Consider the following 27,604-nt stretch of genomic DNA (forward strand, 5'->3'; position numbering starts at 1 on the left):
CACACACACACACACACAGCATTAACTGCAGAAAATTTCTGACCAGTGGGTACAATGCTTCTACCCTAAGATAGGCACAACTCAGGGACAAAATATACGTTCTGAAGATGGACATCATTAAGAAAAAGAAAGAGAAATAAAAAAAGAACGAGAGAGAGAAAGGAAGACTGTCTCAAAGTGTCTTTCATCTCAAGGTGAGTTGAAAGGTGTCTTACTTCCAAACTGCAGCCTAGGCAGAAAAAAAGAAACAAACAAAAAACACAAAACAACAACAGAAAAAACAGTGGAGCTGGATGTAGTTATTCCTTCGTATCTGGAGAGAGAACAGCATTGGAGACTGCGTTCCCTCTAACTCAGCAGAATTGAGCAATGCAGTGTGAACTTCTGTGTCTGACTGCACTCACCTGTTTTCTGTGTGGTTGTCTTACATGTGCTGTGTGGCTCCTTCTGTTCCCTTCTGCCAGGGAGGAGAAAGGGGAAGGCAGGAACATGGTGCCTTCTTTGAATTTCTACTGCAAAGGGAGGATATCTGGTGCAGCCAAAGCCCAAGTAGTGTCTGTTTAATGCCTACTGACCAACAACATCAGGCTGATGCTTGCAAATAAGTTGGGTAACTGTCCCTCACATTCACAGTGGATGTTTTGATGGTGACGCTTTCTGGACACAGCTGAGACTGGGGCAGAGAGGTAGAAGCACCTGTTCCTTGCAATGCAAGCCAATCACACAAGAGTTAGGAATAAATTTAACTTTACCTAAGTCATACCCAGAGACATGTGTGTATACACATCACAACTAAGACAAGATGTTAGAAGAAGATAGGACACTTGTACTACATTTATTGCATGAAATCATCTTGGTTTATGTTTTTCTCTCCTCTCCTGTGGTATTCCCTGCTAAACTGTTTCATTTCCTTAATGATGAGTCATATCTCACTGAATAAATGTCAAGAAAGGAAAAAGAGATCATCACAACACCCAGTGAGATACTAGAGGGCAGAAATCAAACTCTGTCATCTACATGGTAAGATAGGTGAGAGCCTATCTGCCGATGAGGGCTCAGGGCTTGAACCTGAGTCCTTAATTATATTATCATGTGTATTCCATCAGGAGTGCCATTGTCCGGCCCCTTGACTATACTAATTCTTATGGGAAAACGAAGGTTTAAGCTTAGAAAAGTAAGAGGCCTACTCAACCAATGTTACAGAAAAATAATTACACAAAGAACTCGAGAAAGTAAAATTACAGTGCAAGTGTTAAAATTCAGCTGGACTTTGTAACCAATGAAAGCTTTAGCTTTTGAGGGAGAGTGCATTTTGTGCTGATAAACAGAAAGTGATCTTGTCAAAAGAAGTTTAAATATTTGTATGTAAAGCAAGCATATTGTATTAATCATCTGACACTGCCTAAGGGTATTCTAGAGCTGTCACACTTGTGAGACCTGAGATTTTATTACTAACACTTCTGGCTTGCCTTCCATAAAGAATGTAGAGCCCACTGTGCTCACCTTCAGAACCCAGATCAGACTTCAGAATCCTTCTCACCGCACACCCCCTGGAAGCCCACTTAGATGGCCCCCACAGAGGTGAATATGAGGACTTTTCAGTGAAAGTCAAGATGTGAATATTTTACTTTCCACTCAGGAGGTTCTAATGTTGGGAAATTATTGCCCATGTCTGACAAGTGAGATGATGATGATTAGATAGAGACAGAGAAATTGAGAGGGGAGGGGAAGACAGAGAGGGAAGAGAGACACCTACAGCTCTACTTTACCACTTCTGAAGCTTTCCCCCTACAATAGAGACCAGAGGCTTGAACCTGGGTCCTTGTGCATTGTAACATGTGTGCTTAACCTTCCACCTCAGTTTCACTTTCTTTCTTTCTTTCTTTCTTTCTTTCTTTCTTTCTTTCTTTCTTTCTTTCTTTCTTTCTTTCTTTCTTTCTTTCCTTTTTGTTGCCCTTGTTGTTGTAGTTATTATTGTTGTTGATGTTGTCGTTGTTGGATAGGACAGAGAGAGAAATGGAGAGAGGAGGAGAAGACAGAGACGGGGAGAGAAAGATAGACACCTTCAGAACTGCTTCACGGCCTGTGAAGTGACTCTTTGCAGTTGGGGAGCCGGGGGCTTGAACCCGTATTCTTACGCCAGTTCTTGACTTTGCGCCACGTGTGCTTAACCCGCTGCGCTACCGGCCGACTAGTAGTTTCATTTTTTTTTTTTTCAAAAGAAAGAAAGAAGAGGGGCCAGATGATAGTACACCTGGCTGGGCGCACATACTATAATGTGCAAAGACCTAGGTTTGAGCCCGCGGTCCCCACCTGCAGGGCGAAAGCTTTGTGAGTGGTGAAGCAGTGCTGCAGGCGTCTTTCTTTCTCTCTCCATTTCTATTTCCCCCTACCCTCTCAATTTCTGTATCTAGCCAACAAATAAAGACAAAAAAAGATGAAGAAGAAAGAAAGAAAGGAAGAAAGAAAGGGAGGAAGGAAGGAAGGAAGGGAGAAAGAAAGAAAGGAAGGAAGGAAGGAAGGAAGAAAGAAAGAAAGAAAGAAAGAAAGAAAGAAAGAAAGAAAGAAAGAAAGAAAGGAAGAAAGAAAGAAAGAAAGAAAAGAGACGGGGAGATAATGTAAGTTATGCAACAAGACTTTCATGCCTGGGCCACCAAAGTTCCCAGGTTTAATCCTAGCACCACCATAAACCAGAGCTGAGCAGAGTTCTGGTTAAAAACAAACAGACAAATAGTTAAATAAGAAAAAGTTACTGAATAACTGCAAATGTTCTGAGTGATACTGAGGACTCCCCCAATTATCTCCTGTATAGAAATGTGTCTTTAAAATTGCCTGCATCTCTGACCTCTAATTAAACTGAAATTAAGGCAAGTAGTGATTTTAATTTTACCAGGTCCAACCATGGAAAGATTGCTACTTAATAATGAATGGAAATACTGATTTACTTCTCTACATCAATCCAAGAAGTATGTATTAAGCATTTACTCAGCTAAGTAGGTTAACTGGGCAAAGTTAATGGCTTATATTCATCTTTTGAATGACCAAACAGAGAATTTAGTTAAAACCTCTGTAGAATATAGATTGTTGATGTAAGGCTTAAAGCATCTGGACTTTTGAGCATGAGGTCCTGCGTTCAGTCCTCAGCATGGCATATGCCATAGTGATGCTCAGGTTTCCTCTTCCTCCTCCCTTGCTCTTCCTTTTCCTTCTCCTTTTTCTCTCATTAATAAATATTTTTAAAATAATATATATAGAGATCAATATATATATTATTTTGAGTAGGTGGTGGAAAATTAGCTGCACCCTGCAGTGTCTGTTCATACCAGACTTATACACTTGGGAAGAAGTAATAAATATCAGGCCATCATCATTTTTATTTTATCACCTCTGCAAAGTCCCCTTTACCATGCAAGAAAATAGTCACAAAATCTGTGACTACTACGTCTATAAGTGTCCCCTATTCGGATTACATAGTGGATTCTCCTTTAGGTGACAGGCTTGATTTTTCACTGGTGTCATTTCCAACACAGATAAAAAGACATTAGCTGAGTCAAAAAACAAACAAACAAAAACTGGTGAGACTCTGTAGATCCAAACAAAATAACAATATTACTCAAATAAGTCAGCAAGGTACAGAATAACTAACTCTCAGACAGAAAGATTCTAGTTAAAAATTTCAGGCCAGGGGTTCCCGAGTGACGTTTCTTGAACTTTATTTCTTTTAAAAGGAGCTACAACTTTCTATTTTATTTCAGCATTGATGGAGGCAAATATTAAAATAAAAATAGGCATCCAAGGTGAACCCTTTGAAGGGGCCACTGTCATATGCTGATATTATTTCATTTCTGATGAATCCATTTAGATATAAGTGCCCACTGCCTTGCACACACAACTTTTATGAATAAAAATGTCATTAAACTTTAAATGAAGTTCTCGTGGAACATTTCTGGGATCCTACCTGTGCCTGCCATTTATGTTTCAGAAATTGAAATGAATATAGTAAGAGGCCACACAAAAATGCATTTAAATTTAATATACATATTCTTGCTAGAAATGGATCTTTTGAATAAGACAGAGAGGGAGAGATAGAGAGGGAAATCATAAAAATATTGACAGGATGAATTGGGAAAAAGCTAACATTTTCTAAATGTCAAAATACAAAGACAGACACACAGGAATACACACACTAATGAAGCAAACAAATACAGGGGAGATATTTGTAGAAGGAAAAAAATTACATTTTTACTATATAAAAAGATTTGCAGACCAGTATGTATTACAGATGGCTGTAATTTTTCACACTTTTAGGAAAATGAGGTGCTCTTATCAGTAAGTCTTCAGTTCTATCTTAAGCTAATTGTGGTTTTCAGTTGCTAATATTTTATTTGGTCATTTCACATTAAAATTATGTTAGCTTCATTACTGGCAACTTGGTTTCCCAGTGGACTTTGGTCAAAATACAAATAAAAGCATGCTTACATATTTTATCATATAACTTCTAATAATGAGTGCTGGAAGAATTGGCACATCCCCTTATGATTCATTTACATATCATTATTGATCAGAGTGACATAGAAATGATTTGTAGCCTGGTTCTATTCCAGAATGTACTTCCACAAGGGCATTGGATCTACATTTCTGTATTATTTAAATCACTTTCCACAGATTATTATAAGCTAAGTGATTAGATGAAGATACAGAATCAGTGTTTACATGTATAATTACATTAATAGGACACACTAAATGTCAGGCATTGTTCTAATTATTTGCTGAGTTTGATGTACTTTGTAAAACTTTTTTGTGGTAAATAATGCAGTATCTCCTTTTTCAAGGTGAAAGACTGAAAGAATGAAGTCATTACCCAAGGTCACATAATTGGACAGTGTCATGGCAGGAACCAAACCAGAATTCCATCCCTGGACTCTCACTGTTCCCATTCTGCCCTCCATATGAGCCTCTTATAGTATCAGCAGGTTCACGAGATCCTAAACTTACCATGAACCAAACAGTGGGTGATTTTGCAATGCTGTTCTCCTTTGCAATGCTCCAATTCTTCTTTTATCTCTGAACTCCCTACCTCTTGGGAAGTGGGAAAATATGAGAGTACTTGCAAGCCTTTTGTTCCAATTGGCTAATTAAAAATGAATTAAATTCCACTCCTCCTGCCCCTATTCCCTGCCCAGCTTCTGGGTAACTACAAGTGACTTCGTGGTTGATGGATGACTGGTCCCCTAAACTGATGGAAAAATCAAAGGGGTTTTACATGCCCCACAAACTATGTCCATGTAACCATCATCTTCCTGTTCTAAGGATCATGTACTTACTTTTAGTGGACAAGAAAGGAGATACACAACTAATAGGTTTGCTAGGGTTACCTACCATCTCAGGGTCTGGACACAAGTGAGGTCTGTTTGTAATTCATCAGCCATATTGTCTGCCATCATCTAAGATTCGAGGGACATTCTGTGGGGAAATTTGCAAATGCCTGACAAGACACCTTGAGCTCCCCCAGATGCTCACATTCTGGGTCCTATTGTTAGTAGCCTCAGAGAGAGCTATTAGCTAAAAGCCAGGCCACCAGCTGGAGGTAAATTGTTGCCTCTCCATTTAAGATATCCAGATGGGCGTCAACTCAACCAAACTCAATGGCATATGTCTCCACAGTGTGTGTCAGCATCCTTGTGACATTCTCTTCTGGCTCTCATTATTTCCTATCAAAAAATAATGTGCAAGCCAGGCAAAATGGACAGTGCCTTGTACAGAAGGACTCTCCAGAGCAGCCATAAAAACAAGAATGTGAAAGGAAGGCCAGATGCTACCCCGGTCTCAGTCATAACTAGAAGACAAGATGTAACCTGCTTCAAGCTATTTGTCACAGTGACTGCCAGGCAAATTTGTTTCCGAGTTGAGGGGGTCTCATGCCTGGGTCTCAAGTTCTGCCCTTGCCTTTGTTGTTGAAGCTCTGTATTTAATAAATTAATACTTAGCTGAGCCCCATGTATTCAGGAGGCATTTGAAAAAGAATCAATCATGGGAGTCGGGCAGTAGCATAGCGGTTAAGCGCACGTGGCACAAAGTACAAAGACTGGTGTAAGGATCCCAGTTCGAGCCCCTGGCTTCCCACCTGCAGTGGGAGTCGCTTCACAGGCAGTGAAGCAGGTCTGCAGGTGTCTATCTTTCTCTTCTCCTCTCTGTCTTCCCTTCCTCTCTGCATTTCTCTCTGTCCTATCTAACAACAATGACATCAATAACAACAATAACTACAACAACAATGAAAAACAAGGGCAACAAAAGGGGAAATAAATAAATATATAAAAAAGGATCAATCATTCAAGGCAGGAAGATGAAGTGTTAGCAATGAGTATTACCAGTGGACAACTATACTTTCCCAGCTGAGTTCAGGTATTAAAAAAAAAAAAAAGACAAATCAAAATTAGGTGTGTATCACTTTAATGATGGCTGTTTTTGGTCAGTACCAGGCCACTCCATGATCTGGGGGCTCTCTTCAGGGAATTGTTGGACTCCCTCAAAGATATGAAGGGCCTAGACCTCTAATAGATCCCTCTCTCCACCGTTACTGGTCACTTTCATCAGGAACATCATCATAAGCCCTTTTGTGGGCCTCTCCAGGACCTTGCCCTCACTGTAGAGCAGTAATGATAGGGACTGCTCCACTCTCCAAAGGGAGCCTGGGTCAAACTACTCTGACAGTTGAGGAAGACTGGTTCTGAAATGAGGGCAGGCTAAAATGTTCCTAGCTGTGACTATGGACTTTGAGCTTAGACTGACAGGAACTCAGAGGTTATATAGCCTCCTGTGTTATATAATATGAATAGATATGGGCCCTAGGTCAGATCGACTGGGTTTACAGTTATGGTATTTATATACTTTCCTCATACTTGGGAGATGCTCTCTGCCCTAATCCAGCTTTCTAGGCCTATTCTTGCCATGTGCGCTTAACCCGCCACGCTACTGCTGGACTCCCCTCTAGGCCTATTCTTAACTCTGACACCATCTTCCCACACAATACCTTTAGTCCACCTACATGTTAGCTACTAGGCTCAGGCAAAAATTACTAGTCATGGGTCCCTTGTAACATACCTAAAATAGATTTCCTAGCTTCTTCTCACACAAAGACCCCAAGTTTCATTTGCTCTATTCCTACCTTTGGATTCATGTTTATGGAACAATTTGCTTTATATCTTACTGCCTTTTAGCTGCTAAGTTGCAGATGCTACTATGATGTGTGTCATCCTGACCTCCTGGGGACAGCCTCACCTCTCCAGAGCCCTACCCAAATAGGAAAAGACAGAAACAAGCTGGGGATATGGACTGACATGCCAAAATTCATGTCCAGCAGAAAAGCAATTATAGAAGCCAGACCTTCCACCTTCTGTACCCCATAAAGAATTCTGTACCCCATAAAGAATTATAAATTATAAATTTATAATTTTAAAGAAGGGTAAAGAATAGGGAAGTTTCCAGTGGAGAGGATGGGACATGGAACTCTGGTAATGGGGACTATGTGAAATTATACCCTATTATCTTACGATTGTGTTAATCATTATTAAATTAATAATGTTTTTTTAATTGCAGTCATTAAAGACAAGTATAAAGTTTTGAAAAATGTGTGTATGTGATTGTACAATGGTATTTCTGTAAGTATTGTGAAATGTCTCCCACAATCAAGTGACTTAACATGCTGTGTTTACATAGTTGTCTTTTTCTGTGGTGAGAAAACTAGCGATCAACCCTCTTAGATATATCCACTAAACTCTCAACTTGCTAAGCAGCTGTAGATGCCAAGTATTTTATAAAATACATTAAAGCAGCCTAGAAAGTCCACCTAGGAAAATTGCTTTTCTGCAATCATTTTACATCATCTCCTGAGGGCAATTGGCGGGATGAACCAAATCCAAATGTGAGAGCAGTATGGATTTTTAAAGAAGAAAACAGTCATTAAACCTACATTTAATTAATTAATTAGTTAATTAATTATTTTTTTCTGCCTCCAGGATTATTGCTGAGGCTTGGTGCCTGCACTATGAATCAGGTGCTCCTGGCAACCATTTTCCCCCTTCTCCTATTTTATTGGGAAGGACAGAGAGAAGTTGAGAGAGGAGGGGTGCCGGGATAGCCTGAGGGTACTTCTTCCCGAACTAGTGCTCTCTGGCTTGGAGAGAACTCAACTGGAGCCGATCTAGGCTGCTGCGTGGGAGAGGGATCAGGAACTCGTGCCGCACTAACTTCCACTTCCGCAGGAGATACACTCTGGAACTCTCAGAGCCGGAAAGCAATTTCCAAGTGTCTTTAATCAGAAGAGCAGCTGTTTTTATACTCTCCAAGTAGGGTGGAAACAGGATGTGACATAGAGAGGGTGGAGAGAAAAGTGACTGGTGAAAATCAGAGTGTGACAAAGAGGGGGCGGATTAGGCGAGAATCCTATCACTGAACCACAAATGCCCTGGAGGGAGGGTGGAACTTGTTAACAGTGGTTATGTAAATAGAATGAAGTGGTTATGTAAATAGAATAGTGTTAGGCAGGGGGGATTTAAACCAAATGAAACAGAAGGGGTCTCATGCATACCAACAGAGGGGAAGATAGAGAGTGAGAGAGAAAGACAGCTGCATACTGCTTCACTGCTTGTGAAGTGATTTCCCTGCAGGTGAGGAGCCAGGGGCTTGAACCAGGATCTTTATGACTGTCCTTATGCTTCACACTATGTACACTTACCTTGGTGGGCCACTGCCTGGCCCCCAATCTACATTTAATTTATTTGATTAAAATAACATAACTGAGAAACCACTGGATAATTGTATTTTATCAGGCACAATAAAAACAAAATTAAAGCCCGAATCATCAAGAAGAAAAACAAAGTAAAACTCTCAACTTGCAAACATCAGAAAGAATGGATAGACAACTTAAACAGAAAATAGATTTCATAAGATGACCTTGACAGTTCACTGGCATCTCTAAATGTAATTGTCACATGGGTAGAAATAGTGCCAGAATGAATGTTCCAGGTGCAGGCAGATTAGTATTTAAGTTGCACACAAATCAGTTCCGTTTGAGAGTTGCTAAAAGTAACAAATGGCCAGAAAGGGAAGGGAAATAGCACAACTCCCACCACCTCTAGTCAACCACTAGTATGAGGATAAGATCTAGAGGAATCCTTTTGTAACCATGAAAGGGAACTTAGGAAGTCATGAACCATTAGCCCTTGAACATGACTGAACCATTGATTCAGTGCCACAAAATTTCTTCTTAGTGAAAGCTGCTCCCTCCTTGAAAAAAACTGATCACAATGAGAGTTTCTAGCTAACATTTCTTATCACTATATCATAGATGAGATATTGAGGCACAGGGAGAGTAAGTGACTTTCCCAAGTAAGTGAAGACCTAAGCCAACACCAGAGTCAAGTCTGACTAAAATAGTATCAGTTTAATTAATTACAAGTTTGCTTTATATATGAACAGGGAGTCAAGAATATGAGTTCAGACTGTTTAGGAAGATTTATGTTATCCTAAAAAATAAAACCTGAACCAATAGAGATGCTTTTTGATAGGAGAGAAACCATAGGCTTTTTAGTCTTTCAAGAACATCCCTCAGGATAATCACCCTCTAGCCTGTCTCTGAGATTGTGTACCAGACTTCCATGTTGACCTAGAGAAATGGCAGGTAGGAGAATGTGTACCTCTAGAAAGTTCTAGAACATTATAAATGGGCTATTTATTTATTTGTTGGGGGATTAATGTTTTACAGTCAACAATAAATACAGTAGTTTGTACATGAATAACATTTCTCATTTTTCCACACAACATTACTACCCCCACTAGGTCCACTGCCATCCTGTTCTTTCTAATGACTGAGGAATCATGATCCCACTGCCAAATCCTTCCTGGATGAGTTAAATTTTGTCAATGCTGATTAACACATTTTTGTTAATGGAATCCTTCTGGGGTATGAAGTGACCAGTCCTCAGTGTTGCCAGTACAGCTGAAATATATAAAAATGGTATTCTCCTGGTGTGGTGTACCCTTTCAGAATGTTCTCTGCGTCTCTTCAACAAATGGTGTTGGAAAAATCTAGTTGAAACATGCAGAAGAATGAAACTAAACTACTATATTTCACCAAACACAAGAGTACGTTTTCCGAATGGATCAAGGACTTGGGTGTTAGACCAGAAACTATCAAATACTTAGAGGAAAATATTGCCAGAACTCTTTTCTGTCTAAATTTGAAAGACATCTTCAATGACACAAATCCAGTCACAGAGAAGACTAAAACAAAAATAAACCAATGGGACTACATCAAATTAAAAAGCTTCTGCAGAGCAAAAGAAACCATCACCCAAATGAGGAGACCTCCTACAGAATGTAGAATATCTCTACATGCCATACATCAGTCAAGAGGCTAATATCCAAAATATATAAAGAGCTCACCAAACTCAGCAACAACAACAAACAAGACAAAACAAACAAACAAACAAAAAACAAATGACCCCATCCAAAACAGAATATTCACCAAAGAAGAGATCCAAAAGGTCAATTAACATATGAAAAATGCTCCAAATCATTGATTGTCAGGGAAATACAAATAAAGACAACAATGAGATACCACTTCATTCCTGTGAGAATGTCATACATCAGAAAAGGCTGTTGAGGGAGTCAGGCGGTAGTGCAGCGGGTTAAGTGCACGTGGCACAAAGTACAAGGACCAGCATAAGGATCCCGATTTGAACCCCCAGCTCTCCAACTGTAGAGGAGTCGCTTCACCAGTGGTGAGGCAGGTCTGCAGGTGTCTATCTTTCTCTCCCCCTCTGTCTTCCCCTCCTCTCTCCAGTTCTCTCTGTCCTATCCAACAATGACGACAATAATAATAACTACAACAATAAAACAACAAAGGCAACAAAACTGAATAAATAAATATTAAAAAAAAAAGAAAAAGGCTGTTGAAATGCTGGAGAAGTTGAGGGGACAAAGGAACCCTCCTGCACTGCTGGTGTGAATGGAAATTGGTCCAACCTCTGTGGAGAGCAGTCTGGAGAACTCTCAGAAGGCTAGAAATGAACCCTGAGATTCCTCTTCTGGGAATATATTCTAAGGGAACAAACATACCCATCCAAAAAGATTTGTGTATACTTATTTTCATAGCAGCACAATTTGTAATAGCCAAAACCTGGAAGCAACCCAGGAGTCCAACAACAGATGAGTGGCTGAGCAAGTTGTGGCCTATATACATGATGGAATACTACTCAGCTATTAAAAATGGTGATTCCACCATTTTCAGCCCATTTTGGATGGAGCTTGAAGGAATAATGTTAAGTGAAATAAGTCAGAAACAGAAAGATGAATATGGGATAATCTCACTCATAGGCAGAAGGCTGAAAATAAGATCAGAAGGGAAAACACTCAGAAGTTGGACTGGAGTTGATGTATTGCCCCAAAGTCAAAGACTCTGGGATGGGCAGCGGTGGGGGTGTGGTTAATGTCCTGGGATATTATGTCAGAGGAGGGTCTAGTAGGGGTTGAACTGTTATGTGAAAAACTGAGAAATGTTATGCATGTACAAAATATTGCATTATACTGTTGACTGTAAGCCATTAATCCTCCATTAAAGAAATTTAAAAAAAAAAAGAAGAATGTTTTCTGAGCAGGATAATGAACATTTTTTTACATACTCCTTGAATCTAGCACATGATCTAAAATACATTTTATCAATAAAAACTGAATTTACCAAAGTTTCCAGGAACCACTTTGACAGGACTAACACAGTTTCCAGAGATAAAACAGAAGTAGTAGGTTGCATATATTTTCTTACAAGAGGGGAAAAAAAATGTAGTACCTATACCATCTTCCTCAGATGGGACTTGCTGAGGGTCTCTGCTCTAGATTTAGTGAGGATTTTTTTTCTATTTTTTTTTCCAGCAGGATTACTGTACCTGCACAGCTTTACCACTCCTGGTGACCATTTTTCTCCTTCTTCTCCTTCACCATATTTCTATTTTGATAGTGGTTGAGAGATGGAGACAGATGGAGAAACAAAGCAGAAAGACACCTGTAACAATTTTTTTCATAGCTTGTGAAGTCTCCCAACCCCCCACAGGTAGAGAGCAAGGACTTTAGTACATGGTAACATGTGTGTTCTATTGAGTGAGTCACTACCCAGTTTCTTGAGGTGCTTTTTAAAAATTTTTTATATTTATTTATTTATTTTCCCTTTTGTTGCCCTTGTTGTTTAACATTGTTGTGGTTATTGATGTCGTTGTTGTTGGAGAGGACAGAGAGAAATGGAGAGAGGAGGGGGAGACAGAGAAGGGGAGAGAAAGATAGACACCTGCAGACCTGTGTCACCGCCTGTGAAGCGACTCCCCTGCAGGTGGGCAGCCAAGGGCTTGAACCGGGATCCTTACGTCAGCCCTTGCGCTTTGCTCCACGTCTTGCTTAACCCGCTGCACACTGCCCGACTCCCCTTTTGTTTAGTTTTTATTTTTGTTTTTTATAAGATGGAGGATGTGTTGGCTTATGAGACCTAAGACGTGCATGAACAATTAAGCAGGAAGGGTGTGAATGGGAAGAAAACCAAAAGGGATTGAAATCAGTCACAAGCTCTTTCCTTCTCTCACTACTCTCTAAACAAATGGGTTTTAGTTTCTCTCACCAGGATCTGGATGATTCAAATTCCATGATTCATGGATAGTGCTCCCTAACAAGGACTCAGCTCTCTTTCCCAAGTATAGATGTATATCCCCCTATGAAATCACCAGACTGACTCTCTCTCAGTATCCTGGCCATCATATCTATCATGGGAGTCCAGAGGCAAGGCCATACGAAGATAGATGACTTCTCTGAAAACCAGGGAAGCTCTCAGGAGAAATAGCTGTTTTTAGAATAAGAGGAATCGGTGACAGATGCACCAAGTATCTACTTTATCCCCTCAAGAGTGAGGCAGGCTAGATGAGAAAGCCTGTCACTGTTCTCCTTGAGAACAACTCTCCTCATAGCTCTTCAGCACTGTATTTTTCTCCAAGCACCTTCCCAACACTGAGTAGTCTGCCATGAGAAGTCTGAACAGTTTGAGTTGATTAGACAATTTCCAGAAAGCCTCCGGCCATCTCTAGTTATGGGAAAATATAAGTCTTAGCCCCATGTAGGAAGTCAGAATAGAAGTATTACATTTCAGGCTAAAATAACTACTTTTTCCTCTCCCACTCTACTCACCTTTGGCTTTCTGATTTATAACAGCAATATTATTAAATTAAAAGTTAATTCTAGGTGTATACACATATGCATATATTCTTCTTTTGGATGTTGAAATTCAAGATGACAATAAAGTTTTCATCAACCACCGTCTCAAATCCAGAGTCCTGTCCTCTCTTCTTTCAAAATAATCATTCAGTATTGTTTGCTCCGTATCTTCTTGAACCTTTTCCCTATAACTGTACATACACATATTGGGGAAGATATCTTGGGAATTGTATGTTTTTCGTATTCATCTGTGTAGATAGAGTCTTTATGGGGGAAAAAAGCTGAAAATAAATTTACACAACTTTTTATTCAACAATATATCCTGGGATACTTAGGCATTCAGGTTTATACCTCATTCTCTTAAACTCCACTTCTCTATTAATGCACATTTTAAGTTGTTTACAGTTTTCCTTAATAAACCTATGTGAAACAACATCATTGTATGTCAAGGGAACAATTTTTCCAGTGTATATATTTGGGAAATAGAATTTGTCATATGCTTCTAAACTTCTTCCTAATGTTCTTCCTAGCAGTGCAAAAATGAGATGTGTTTCCATTCCACTCCCTAACACTTGATACTAACCACCCCTTTCTACTTTCTCTTGTCATTTCCTTAAGTGGCAGTTTTAAAAGCTGAAATCCATGAACACCGGGTTTGAACATTATAGGTAGCTGATGGGATCTTGTAAGACTTGAACAGTTTGAGCAGAGCAGAGCATTTCATTAACAAAAGCTGGCTTTCAAAATCAAACGACTGACAATTTGCAGGATTTTTGCCACTCACTCATCCCAACAGTTATTTGTCAAATTGATGGCCTTTGTAAGTTGTTACCAAATGATATACTCTTGGGTTTCAAATAAAGTGTCTCTTACGATGCTTTACTTTATGTTCGTGATGGAACAGAGGTTGCTTCTTTGACCACAAGAGAGCAGTGTACTTTTTTTTTTATCTTTCCATTCTGCATATTTTATATACATATATTTTTATTAGTGATTTAATATTGGTTTACAAAATTATAAGATAACAGGTATAACCCCACACCATTCCCACCACCACAGTTCTGTGTCCCCATTCCCTCCATAGGGAACTGCAGTGGTTCTCCCAAGGTCACAAATATGGGTTAAAAATGGTGTATTTTATTTTTAATTATTTTATTATCTTTATTGGATAGAGACAGAAAGAAAATGAGAGAGGAAAAGGAGATAGAGAGGAAGAGAGACAGAGAGACACCTGCAGCCCTGCTTCACCACTCGTGAAGTTTCTCCCCTGCAGGTGGGGACGAGGTTTTGAACCCAGGTCCTTGCACACTGTGACATGTGGGCTCAAACAGGTGTGCTACCTCCTGGCCCAAGAATGGTATAAATATATTTTTAATATTTATCCCCTTTTGTTGCTCTTGTTTTTATTTTTATTTTTTTTTATTGTTGTAGCTATTATGATGTCGTTGTTGCTGGATAGGACAGAGAGAAATGGAGAGAGGAGGGGAAGGCAGAGAAGGGGAGAAAAAGACACCTGCAGACCTGCTTCACTGCCTGTGAGGTGACTCCCCTGCAGGTGGGGAGCCAGTGGCTCGAACCGAGATCCTTCCATAGGTCCTTGCGCTTTAAGCCACATGTGCTTAACCTGCTGTGCTACCGCCCGACTCTCAAACGGTATATTTTAAAGGAACTTACAAATCAGAAAAATATTCATGGATGTGACTTGTCATTGATGCAACTTCAGAGACATGTGTTGGGAAGAAAACTACAACTAGGAGAAATTTAAATTCCTTTCCAACTTGGAGAGCCTAGAAGTCTGCAATTCACTTAGTGATGCTTCAGGATGACTCATTCATCTGACAGTGTGTATTTACTTCCTGCCACCTGTGTACACTGGTCTGGGTGTGAACAGTGGAACAGAGAGCCAGAAAAAGGTAGCCCAGGCACTCACTGAGCCTCCATCCCAAAGAGAGGACCAAGTTGTTATCGGACTACATAAACACTAGGTTTGTGTAGTCTTACTATAAATTATAATTAATTTCAGAGTGGAGAGCACTGGGAAGAAGCAGCAAGTTGATGTGACAGGGAGGAAATGAAGACATATCTGCTGTCTTCGGGTGCAGGGAACTGGAAAGAATAAGGCAATGTATAGCAAAAGTTAGTGAAAGTTTATTGGAATAAACAAGTGAAGCATGCCACCAAGAGAAGAGTTAGGTGGACAGCCAAAGGGAACCATCTGCCTCATCTGAGACAGAGGGAGAGATGTTGGCAAGATGAAACCACCTACCTGCTTTTAAGCAAGGGTGCACTGGTTAAATACCAACTAACTGATATTGAATTTTGTTTGGTAAACAGAGGTAGGACTGTGCCACCAGTTAGCAAGTGTTAGGCATATTTCCTGCCTTATTCAATTACCAGGTATGGAGCCATGCCTATTGATATATATTTTTTCTTCTATTTTTTCTTTTAATACTTGTCTTTCATTTAGTAAATTGCCACTAGGGTTATCACCTTGGGCTCTCATACACTCTTACACATTTGTTTTTTATTTATTTTTATTTATTTATTTTCCCTTTTGTTGCCCTTGTTTTTTATTGTTGTTGTAGTTATTATTGTTGTCGTTATTGATGTCGTCATTGTTAGATAGGACAGAGAGAAATGGAGAGAGGAGGGGAAGACAGAGAGGGGGAGAGAAAGACACCTGCAGACCTGCTTCACCGCCTGTGAAGTGACTCCCCTGCAGGTGGGGAGCCGGGAGCTCGAACCAGGATCCTTACATGGGTCCTTGCACTTGGAGCCACATGTGCTTAACCCACTGCGCTATCACCCCACTCCCTGCATTCCAGCATGGCAAATCCATCATCCTAGAAGTCATTTTATTTCCTCCTTTACTTTTTTTTTAACAGGATAGCAAGAACTTGAGATAAAAGGGGGAGAGAGAGAGAGAGAGAGCCATATCACCCTGAACACACCGGGTCTCATCTGATCTCGGAAGTTAAGCAGGATCGGGCCTGGTTAGTACTTGGATGGGAGAGACATCTGCAGTACTTGCTTCACTGCTGGTGAAGCTTTCTCTCCTGCAGGTGGAGATGGTTGGGGCTCAAATCTGGGTCCCTCCATATGGGAACATATATATTTTAACCAGGTGCACCACCAACTGGCCATCCATTGATATTCTTTTTTTAAAAAAAGTTATTTTTTTTGGGGGGGGTTTCATTTGTCTGTTTTTTTAAATATATTTTTATGTATTTATTATTGGCTAGAGATAGAGAGAAATTGAAAGAGGAGGGGGAGACAGAGAGAAGGGGTGACAGAAAGACACCATACTTCACTACTTGTGAAGCTTTACCCTGCAGGTGGGGACCAGGGGTTCGAAGCTGTGTCCCTGTGCACTGTAACGTGTTCACTTAACCAGGTGTGCCACTGCCTGGCCCCACTTATTGATATTCTTATTCAGAATGGCTGTGTTAAGTTCCTTCTAAGTGCTGAGTTTTTTTTTTTCCGTGAGCCACTAAAAAAATAATATACTTTATTTTACTATGATTTATTCACTTATTTTTAGTTAGCAATTCTTTTTCCCAAAACAGTCTAACTTTGGCTTATGGTGAAGCTGGGGATTGAGCCTAGGCCCTCAGAGCCTCAGGTTTAAGAATCTTTTTCTCTTTTTTTTTTTTCATTTTAAAGTAGCTATTTTATTTTATTATTTATTTATTTATAAAATGGAAATATTGACAAAACTAGGACAAGAGGGGTACAATTACACATAATTCCCACCACCAGAACTTGTATCCAATACTCTCCTTTGATAGCTTTCCTGTTCTTTATCCCTCTGGGAGTCTGGACCCAGGATCATTATGGGTTATAGAAGGTAGGAAGTCTGGCTTCTGTAATTGCTTTCCCTCAGAACATGGGAACATTAACAGGTTGATGCATACTCCCAGCCTGTGTCTCTCTTTCCCTAGTGGGGTAGGGATCTGGGGAGGTGAGGCTCCAGGACAAATTGGTGGGGTTCTCTGCCCAGGGAAGTCAGGTTAGCATCATAGTAGCATCTGGAACCTGATGGCTGAAAAAGAGTTAAGATATAAGGCAAAACAAATTGTTGACTAATCATGAACCTAAAGGCTGAAATATTGCAGATGAATATTTGAGGTCTCCGTTTTGGAAATAGCTAGTAGATCTATTTTAGGTATATTCCAAGGGGCCCATGACCCTAGTAGTTTTTGCCTGAGCTTGACATCTAATATGCAGGTGACCTAACTTACTGTCTGGGGACATGGTGTCATAGTTAGTAAAAGGACTAGAAAGCTGGATCAGGGAAGAGAGCAGCTCTCCAAAATGGGAAAAGTATGTAAATATTGTCAACTGTAAACCCTGTCAATTTTATCTGGGGCCCATAGCCAGCACAGGAGCCTATGTAACCTCTGCATCTCTGTAGGTCATAAGTTCCTTCTATGTGAGGGTTTTTTTTTTTCCTCCAGGGTTATCACTGTGGCTAGGTGCCTGCACTACAAATCCACTGCTTCTGTGGCCATTTTGTTTCATTTTGTTGTTGTTATTGTTGTTGTTGGATAGGACAGAGAGAAATTGAGAGAGAAGGGGAAGATAGAGTGGGGGAGAGAAAGACACCTGCAGACCTGCTTCACCACTTGTGAAGTGAAGCCCCTACAAGTGGGAAGCAGGGGGCTCAGACTGGGATCCTTGCACTGGTCCTTGCACTTTACAACATGGGTGCTTAACCTGTTGCACCAGGGCCGCAATCCCAGGGCTGAGGGTTTTCACAGGCTAAACTCTGGGCCCTACAAAACAAACAAAAAATACTTACAATTTTATGCCACAGCAAGGACCAAAAGAAGATTTTAGGTCACCTGGTCAAGAAAGTCACTCTGAGCCCAGTTTACAAAGAGAGGCACAATTCAAAACATTTAAGGGCTAAATTTTGAAAGATGGAGCCAAAAGCTTGCTTGTCTTGTGGGAGTCTGGGAGAAAAGAGAGGGGTCATCAAAACATATCCAAAGGTAGGGGAGTGGATGCTGTGACTTTTTAAAAATGCTTTTATGGAGGGGAGGAGTGGGAGGAATTAATGGTTTACAATAAATACAATTATTGTACATATATAAAGTTTCTCAGTTTTGTTCAAAGCACTCTCACCTCCCAGGCCAAGTCTTTCTCCATCGTGGTGCACCAGGACCTAAAATCACTGCCCACACTTACTTTTTGATCCCAAATAGGAAACACTGGGCAATTTCATGTATACAGTTTATAAGAGGAGGATAGAGTCGTTTGGGTCCATCCCCCAGTCCCCTCCCATAAGGTGTTAGACTGATTTCTACATGGAAGAATCACATAGAGAACCAGTCATATTTCAGGGAGAAGAAGAACATTTATAGGGAGAAAGTGAGGGTAGAAAAGAAGAAAATACAAGCCATAGAGGCACGTTGATGGAGGAGAGGAGAGGAGAGCCTGGGCTTTCTGGTCTTCCTAGCTTTATAGTCCCTTCAGGAAGGGTGGCACCCTCAAGGGAAGTGCTTCAGCCTTTGTCTTCAGGTACTTTCATTAACCTCCACCTGCATTTTATGTGCTTTGCAGTCAGGTAGGGAGGGAGTGTGGGTTCAGGATGCAGACCAACTGGTACTTCCGTCCTGCCTCTGGTCTCTTCTCCCCACTTCCTGCCGGGGCTGCTGCTTTCCCTAAGCTGTCCTCTACCACAATTTATACATTCAAGGCACCAAAATGAAGAAGCCAACCTCTGGGGTTGGGTGGTGGTTCATTCAGTAGAGCAAACACATTACCATGTACAAAGACCTAGGTTCAAGCCTTCTGTCCCCACCTGCTGGTGGAAAGCTTTATGAGTGGTGGGTCAAACAGTACTACAGATGTCAGCACTCTTTCACTCTCCCTTATCCTCCTCTTCTTTAATATCTGTTTCTATCCAATAAAATTATACTTAAAACAAAAAATGAAAAGAAGAAACAAGCCTCTACAGACACCCTACTCCAACCAGCTAGAGGTTGACCGATGAACAGTTTGCCTGTAGGAAACAGTGATTTGGTGATAGCCATTGTTGTCACCAGTGGAGAAAAAGGGTGAGTCACCAAATGCCATCTGATAGAGCATGCTCAGGACTCTCCCGCAAAGGGATGAGCTTTGCACGCATAGGTGGAATAATATTTAATCATCAGCTTGAGAGAAGGCTTTGCTGCCTTCCCCAACACCCATAAATTATCCCAGTGTACTTAAGAGCTGGGTTCATTGATTTATAATACACTTCATTTATAAAAACCAAACTGATCTCGTGGATGACAGCGGCTGCCTGAAACACTCTTTAAAGTGAAGGTGGCCTACAAATTATCCCACAATTGCGTTTGAAACAGATTATTCATGAGGAGTGCAGTGTCAGCAGGAAGGAGGCCACATATTAATCCCTGACAAGATGAGACTGTATCAGTACTGGATAATTATTTCAGCTCGTCAAGACTGCACTTCACTGATGTGGAGCAGGCGGAATTCACAGAGGAGAGTAACATCGTGCATTGTTGAAGGATTTTGGGGAGGAAAGATTTTCCTCTTGGAAAAATCTTTGCTAGAAGATATGTCTTCACTAGAAATGAATTTCAAAGGACGAGTGTATCTGGTATGTGATTTCTAAATTCGCTTTTTATTAAAGTAAAGTTAGAATAGAGAGCCTCAGGGGACAGATTCCCTGGAGGTCTCTGGATCTCCTCTAATACGGCATAAGCCCCAAAAGACCCCTCTCCTTTATAATCCTTCTTATGTCACACCTGGGCCCACTTTTCACTGGCCTGGTAGAGTAAGCTCCTCCCCCTTGATATAGTGCAGTGAGAGAGACTTCTACCAACGTGCATTTCAATTAAAACAAAAGTGTGCAAACCCAATCAAAACAAAAATGTGTTAGTGTGCATTCCAGTCCCATGTGTGCAAACCCAGTGAAGACAGGACCCCCCGTATCCTGCATTTTCCCTCGATAGCATGATGGAGTCACAGAAAAGTGTCTTGAAGCTGCTGCTGTGCAGCTAAATGCCATGAAATCAGTGCTATAAAGCAATGCACTGCTCTTATTACACAGTTCCCAGAAGTGAAGATGGGCAGGCTGGGCTGAGTTGACTTGAGACATGGGGTCAAGGTGTGGTGCAGGATGAGGTTTCATTTGAGCGCTTGACTGGGGAAGAATCTATTTCTGGGCTCTCTCTGGGTGTCAGCAGAAACTTCTGGAGTCTGCCTCTGAGTTCACAACATGCTCCTTGCTTCATCCAGCCAATTGCAGAATCCTAGCCAAGAGGGGATTTTTTTTGTGTGTGTGTGAATAAGCAAGTGTTGTCTACTGGCTTAGAGCACTTCACAGTTCTCACCCACACTCCGGAATAGATTATACAAGTGTCCATCAGGAGTACCGTGATCAGTCCCCCCAGAAAAAACTGTCTGCTGTGGAAGAAAGAAAACACAGTCTTGGAGGAGGGAAAGGAAACTGAGTGGAGAAGAGGAGTAACAGACACAAAGATTGAAGCACAGACAAAAAGACCACAAGGAAATGGTAGAAAGACAGTCATGCACTGAACCTCTGGTTCAAAGTAAAGAAAACAAAACAGTAGGCTGAGGAGATAACATAGCAGTTGAGCACAGGACTTGCAAGTCTGAGGCCCCTGGTTCAATTCCCAACACTGCAAAATTGAACAGCACTCTTTTCTTTCTTCTCTCTCTCTCCTTCTTCTCTCTCTCTCCTCCTCCTCCTTTTTCTTCTTCTTTTCTCTCTCTCTCTCTCTCTCTCTCTCTCTCCCCCTGTCTCATAAAAATAAGTAAATAAAATTTTAAGGGAAAAAAATAGACCAAGAAATATCTTACTGGATATAGTACATGCCTTGTCATACATTCTCTGGTTGACACCCTGACACCACATTTTAGTACCAAGGTACTTGGGCAAGTTCCAGGGCTGTGGTATCTCTCTCCAGCCCTCTAGCTGAATGAAAAGATCAGCCAGAGAGTGGTGAAATCATACATACACAAGGTCTCAGCTCTGCAGGAAAAAGAAAAAGAGAACAGGACCTCTCTTTTTTTGGGTCAAGGACCTGGGTCCTTGCACATGGCAATGTGTGTGCACTACTGGGAGTGGCAATGCCCAGCCCCTGAGAACATGACTCTTAACAGAGTTAAGAAGAACAGTTCATCCTTCATTTTATTTTATGATTTTTTAAAATTGTTTCACTTCATTTATTTGGTAGAGATAGTGAGAAATTGAGGGATGGGTGGAAGCATCCCTACTAGTGAAGCATCCCTTGCTGCAGGTGAGGCCAGGGGCTTGAACCTGTGTCTGTGAGCATTTTAAATGTGGGCTCAACTGGGTGTGCCAGCATCCAGCCCCTCAGCTTGCATTTTGAAAAGCAGGCTGACATTGAACCTTAAGTTCAAGAAGCTCCCATTGTTTTTCAGTGAAGGGCTTTTCTCTCTTTATCTAGGAAGTCTTCATGGCACAACATGTCCTCCTCAGAGATGTAGAGACACCCAGGCCACATGAACATTGTCTGGTCCACTCATATCTCCTACACAGCAGAGGCCTGGGAAAGGCTGTTGAGGGGAAGGTATTGGCAGAGTTGTTGACAGGACACCTTGCTCAGCATCTTTCGGGCCCTAGAAGACCTACAGCTTTATTTAGGCTGGCTGCTGATAGCAGAAAAAGGAAGTGAGGAGATAAAACAATATTGTAGGGAGTCGGGCTGTAGCACAGCGGGTTAAGCGCAGGTGGCGCAAAGCACAAGGACCGGCATAAGGATCCTGGTTCGAACCCCGGCTCCCCACCTGCAGGGGAGTCGCTTCACAGGCGGTGAAGCAGGTCTGCAGGTGTCTATCTTTCTCTCCTCCTCTCTGTCTTCCCCTCCTCTCTCCATTTCTCTCTGTCCTATCCAACAACGACAACAACAACAATAACTACAACAATAAAACAACAAGGGCAACAAAAGGGAATAAATAAATAAAATAAAATATTTTAAAAAACCAAAAAACCCCCACAATATTGTAGATTCCATGGAGAGGCCTGAGAGGAGACAGAGGTGATGAAACACAGGCCATAGAAGAAGAAAAAAGACTGGTGGAGGAGCCATCGTAGTAAAAGTGTCCCCACTGGGGACAGACAGCCTGACTCTCTGGTCCAGCCTAGATTGTTGTTTCACAACTTGGTCCTCTGTTTGACCTACTCTATTTTCTTAGGAAGCAAAAGGTCCCATTACCAACATGCCAACCCACTCCACTTGGAGGTACACAGTACTTACTTAACATTTTTCCCACCTTGATCACTGGCGTCACCCAAAAGAACTTTACTTTGGGGAGCTGGCAAAAAAAAAATTCTCACTCATCTTTAGAAAATAAGTACAGAAGCCGATCTTGGATGGACCTTGAAAAATTCATGTTAAGTGAAATAAGTCAGAAACAGAAGGATGAATATGGGATGATCTCACTTTCAGGCAGAAGTTGAAAACCAAGATCAGAAGAGAAAACACAAGTAGAACCTGAACTGGAACTGATGTATTGCACCAAAGTAAAAGACTCTGGGGTGGGTGGGGGGAGAATACAGATCCAAAAAGGATGACAGAGGACCTAGTGGGGGTTGTATTATTATACGGAAAACTGAGAAATATGCATGTACAAACTATTGTTTTACTGTTGAATGTAAAACATTAATTCCCCAATAAGGACATTTTAAAAAATAAATAAAATAAATTTTAAAAAAGAAGTACAGAGTTATTCCAAGGCAGGAAACAGGTACCTCTGACTCAGCCTAACTTTAGCTGAAAAATTGACTTAGGCATTCCTAATGCTTCCTGAACCTCATAGTTGGATTCTTTGAAATCGCTTCTCAAATCATAACAGTTGGCATACTTTTTTTTTTTATGAAAATAAGCTTTGACACTTAAGAAAAAGCATTTTACAACATCAAGTAATAAAAGCCTAAAGACATGCAAACAATTTTAGTTATTTTTCTCCCTGGTGGTTAGATCAACTTATGAAAAGGCAGAACTGAAATCTGCATACAGTCTTAGGGAAATTTGCAGGGGTCCTTGTTAGGTTTGTTAGATTGTTCTTCCGATTTATTACTTTTATTCTATTTTAATTCATTAATACGTTTTTGGATAAAGATATAGAGAAAGTAAGGGGGAAGATGGTGATGGAGAGTGAGAAAAACAGAGACACTGGCAGCACTGTTTTTAATACTTGTGAAGCTTCCCTACTACAGGTGAGCGATTGGGGGTTTGAACCCAGGTCTTTACACATGGTAACATGTGTACTCTATCATGTGCAGCACTGCCCACTCCCTGTTCTGATTTATAACTTGTACCTTTATTTTTAAACATATATATATATTTTCCTTTTTGTTACCTTTGTTTTTTTATTGTTGTAGTTATTATTGCTGTTGTTGATGTCGTCGTTGTTGGGTAGAACAGAGAGAAATGGAGAGACTAGGGGAAGACAGATAGGGAGAGAGAAAGATAAGACACCTGTAGACCTGCTTCACCCCTTGTGAAGGGACTCCCCTACAGGTGGGGGGCCCGGGCTCCAACCGGGATGCTTGTGCTGGCCCTTGTGCTTTGCGCCATGTGTGTTTAACCCACTGCGCTACCGCCCCACTCCCATTTGATAGACACCTGCAGCCCTGTTTCACAGCCTGTGAAGTGATTCCCCCTACAGGTGGGGAGCCGGGGGCTCCAGCGGAGATTCTTGCACCCGTCCTTGTGCTTTGAGCCACGTGCGCTTATCCGGCTGCGCTATTGCATTTTTAAACATTTTTTAAAAGAAATTTCTTTATCTATTGAAGAGGCAGCCAGAAATTGAGAGAGTAGGGGAAGATAGAGACAAAGAGAGACACCTGTAGCACTACTTCACCATTTGCAAAGCTTTCCCCCTGCAGGTAGGGACCTGGGGCTTGAATCAAGGTCCTTGCACATAATAACATATGATCTCAACCAGGTGCACCACCATCCAGCCCAAACTTGTGTCTTTTAAATAATTAACTGAAAGTACTAATAGACATCCAACACTTAAGCAAAAAGTTACCTTAAGCAAAATCTACGTTAAATGACAAATGAGGACCAGTTACAATAAATAAGTATGCTTTCAGTCTGCTGAAAACAAAGCCCAAAGGTGTGGTTTATAAACACAATGAAATACTACTTAACTGATCACAAGGTCATTGTTAATCAGGTATTTATTCTCTCTGTGAATTTTACCAAACGCCAAAGGATCTGAGCCTTTAGTTAACCTTTAGTTACTTCCTTGTCTGAATAAAGTTTTCTTATTCAAAATTTCCCTTGAAAATGAACCTGCACTGCTCTGACCTGAGCCCATCTCACAAAATAGAAGACTGAGCAGTAAGATCATGTCACAGTTAGGGAATCTTGGAAAGAAATCCATTCAAATATTGCAAGTTCAACTCTAATCCAAAAGAAGATTCTTAATTGCCTTGGCTGGACTTCAAGTAATGGAAGGCTAAATTGGCTTCAAACTTTTATTTTATTCATTGTGAGATAGCTGATTTCAAATATTGAACTTCCTTCAGAGGAACAATAAATTACTTTTTGAAGGACAGATCATGTCAATAATGAGTGAGCTCAATAGAAATGAATTCCAATATCTTCGGAATGTATTCTTGTGTGTGCACTTTCCTAGAAATTGTAAGAGAGAGCCACAGTGGTGGAAAACTATGATATCATTATTTGCTCTCTCATCACTAGGGACCAGTGTGTTGTGTTGATCAAACAGAAGTGCAGCAGTTGCAATTGTTAAACAAGATAAAGTCTCAAAATTTAGAAGAAACACATTAACTTTTCCTTCTTTGTAAATAACTGAATACTGCTAGTAGGCAAAATATAGATAACAGTCTATTCAAGCTCTTTAAGGAGCAATGACTAGGTTGGGAGATAGCATGGTGGTTGTACAAAGAGACTTTCATGCCTGAGGCTTCAAGATTCCAGGTTCAATTCCCTGGATTATCATAAACCAGATATGAGCAGTGTTTTGCTTAAAATAAAGAAATTAAAGGAGAGGGAAAGGAAGAAAAAAGAGAAAGAAAAGTAGGAAGGAAGGAAAAAAAGAGGAACAATAACTAGTCCTTGAGAATAAATAAGAAATAAATAAAGATCCACAAAGTAGAAATTTTACTTTGTCATTTGATTTGATTTTCACAAAAAGCACAGAGATGTAACAAAATTCGAAAAAATAGAAAGAAAGGAAGAAAGAAAGAAAAATATATATTTTTAAATATTTATTTATTCCCTTTTGTTACCCTTATTGTTTTATTGTTGTAGTTATTATTGTTGTTGTTATTGATGTCGTTGTTGTTGGATAGGACAGAGAGAAATGGAGAGAGGAGGGGAAGACAGAGCGGGGGAGAGAAAGATAGACACCTGAAGACCTGCTTCACCGCCTGTGAAGCGACTCCCCTGCAGGTGGGGAGCCGGGGGCTTGAACTGGGATCCTTACGCTGGTCCTTTGTGCTTTGTGCCACGTGCGCTTAACCCGCTGCGCTACCACCCGACTCCCAAGAAAAATATTTTTAAGGAATAGTGTGTAGAGCTGAACTCATACACTCCATAGATCTAGGCAGAATACATTTGTGCAATGTAGTTTATTTAGTTTGGTCATTAACACTTAATCAGTTTGCTGGGGGCAAAGGAGAGAGCTCAGAAATTTGTTTTAGAAATGAATCGTGTAGGGAACAGCAGGAAACTCTAGTTTTGGAGGTGCTCATCCTGTAAAGGACACACTTTACTTCTTGGGGGGATCTGGATTCAAGTCCCTTGGCACCACATGGAAACATCAAGCATGCAAACAACCTGGAGAGGAAGCTTCAAGATATGTGGAGTCGTTTGTTGCCTCTGCCTCTCTCTCTTTCTCCAATTTAATGAAAAAAAAAATCACTGCACTGAGACCCCAACACATAAAAGTAAATGTATTTTATGTATCCAAGAAATGTTTACTTTAATTGATTGTCAGAGAAATGCAAATAAAGACAACAATGAGATACCACTTCACTCCTGTGAGAATGTCATACATCAGAAAAGGCAGCAGCAACAAGTGCTGGAGAGGTTGTGGGGACAAAAGAACCCTCCTGCACTGCTGGTGGTATGTCAATTGGTCCAGCCCCTGTGGAAAGCAGTCTGGAGAACTCTTGGAAGGCTAAAAGTGGACCTACCCTATGATCCTGCAATTCCTTTCCTGGGGATATATCCTCAGGAACCAAATACACCCATCCAAAATTATCCGTGTATACCTATGTTCATAGCAGCATAATTTGTAATAGCCAAAACCTAGAAGCAACCCAGATGTCCAGCAACAGATAAGTGGCTAAGTTGTGGTCTATGTACACAGTGGAATACTAGTCAGGTATTAAAAAAAAAAAAAAGGTGAATTCACCCCTTCTTCTTCTAGCGTTTGCCCTTCTTCCATAGCCAGTTAGCAGCGTCAGGTTGAGCCTGATGTAAAGTTTCGAGACCTCCTTTGAATCTGGAGAGGTGGCAGTCGTTGACTATGTGGGTCATAGTCTGTCTGTAGCTGCAGGGGTAGTTCTGGTCATCTCTGGCTCCCCAGCGGTGGAACATAGCGGCGCACCGGCCATGGCCTGTTCGATAGCGATTGAGGCTAGGTCAAAGCCCTGATTGAGAATCACAAAGCCAGAGAAAATGCAAGTGAGAAAACACAGAGCCAGAAGCATGACAAATATGTCCAGGGAAGAAGGAGGAGATACTTGAACCAGAGTAAGAGAGACTTGTAGGAATCAAGGTCAGCATGACTACATAGGGTCAGGCCAGTCCCTCTGGGGAATTAGTATATGAGGGAAGATACATCTCTGCCTAGAAGAAGAAGCCCAGGAGACTCTGGGAGAAGAATACCCAGGTTTGTGTCATAATTGACTGCATTGCTTGCTGCCACGATAAACAAATACTATGGGACAAAGGACCAAGAATTCATAAGGCAGACTGTGTAGACACAGAAGAGAAGGTGGAACAAAGCAGCTGCTGAGAAAGCAGACAGGCAACTCCCAATTACTGTTTTGAAAGCAAAGACAAAGCTAAAGGGAGCTTCTGATGAGCACACGTGTCCCCTGTAGAGTCTCCAGTCGAAGAATCATTTTGTATTACAGAAGAATAATCTTCCAGGAGTCGGGCGGTAGTGCAGCAGGTTAAGTGTAACAGGTTAAGCACAGGTGGCGCAAAGCGCAAGGACTGGCGGAAGGATTCCGGTTCGAGCCCCGGGCTCCCCACCTGCAGGGGAGTCGCTTCACAGGCAGTGAAGTGGGTCTACAGGTATCTATCTTTCTCTCCCCCTCTCTGTCTTCCCCTCCTCTCTCCATTTCTCTCTGTCCTATCCAACAATG

This window comes from Erinaceus europaeus, chromosome 6 (assembly GCF_950295315.1).
Source record: "Erinaceus europaeus chromosome 6, mEriEur2.1, whole genome shotgun sequence".
NCBI lineage: Eukaryota > Metazoa > Chordata > Mammalia > Eulipotyphla > Erinaceidae > Erinaceus > Erinaceus europaeus.